Below are 660 nucleotides of genomic sequence, written 5' to 3' on the forward strand. Positions count from 1 at the left end.
AAAAGAAGGAAGGGAGGAAGGAAGGATGGAAAAAAGAAGGAAGGAAGGAAGGAAAGAAGGAAAAAACATTAAATACTTAATCTGTAAAGCACTGTGTTAAGCATTACATATAAAAGAGAAAGAATAAGACAGTGTCCTTTCAAGAAGCTCAAATATAATGGGGAAAAAGCAACATGCACCAAATATTAAACAACCACCTTTTTTTGATGGTCTATTTCCTGAGGCATGGGTTAGTTAACAGCTGACTCTGCCTTCTCACTCCACAACGTTTATCAGAATGTCTTATGCATAATAGGGGCTCCATAAATGTTTGCTAAAGAAATGAGTCTTATTTATCCAATGGTTTGTCAGGTATTTTTTATTTATAGTACGATTTCCCTAAAACCTCAGTAAGCCAGGCAGGGCCAATATCATTGTCTCCATTTTACCAGATGAAGGAGCTGATGATAAAGGACTTGGACATTGTCACATGTCATTTCACAATTTGAAACTGGGTCTCCTGCCTAAATGTCTAGGGAGGTTTTTCCTATACCCATAGGAATGAGTGAACGTTGGTAAAATTGGGGGAGCAAGTGTCAAGTGAGTAAGATGTTGTTATAGGAGTCCAGAGAAAAGAGGGTGAATTTTGGGAGGGCACAGGCAAGGAAGGATAGGTACAGA

At 38.6% G+C, this 660-nt stretch overlaps 1 protein-coding gene across 1 annotated transcript in view; it reads right to left on the bottom strand.

Annotated features, from left to right (window-relative positions):
* Positions 1–660, bottom strand: part of VWA3B (von Willebrand factor A domain containing 3B) — a 210539-nt gene that overhangs the window by 104202 nt on the left and 105677 nt on the right. The window lies entirely within an intron of this gene.

The sequence above is a fragment of the Petaurus breviceps genome, unplaced genomic scaffold, assembly GCF_028583685.1.
Source record: "Petaurus breviceps papuanus isolate PSGF00001 unplaced genomic scaffold, PetGlider_PUasm1.0 90849, whole genome shotgun sequence".
In the NCBI taxonomy this organism is placed as follows: Eukaryota; Metazoa; Chordata; class Mammalia; order Diprotodontia; family Petauridae; genus Petaurus; species Petaurus breviceps.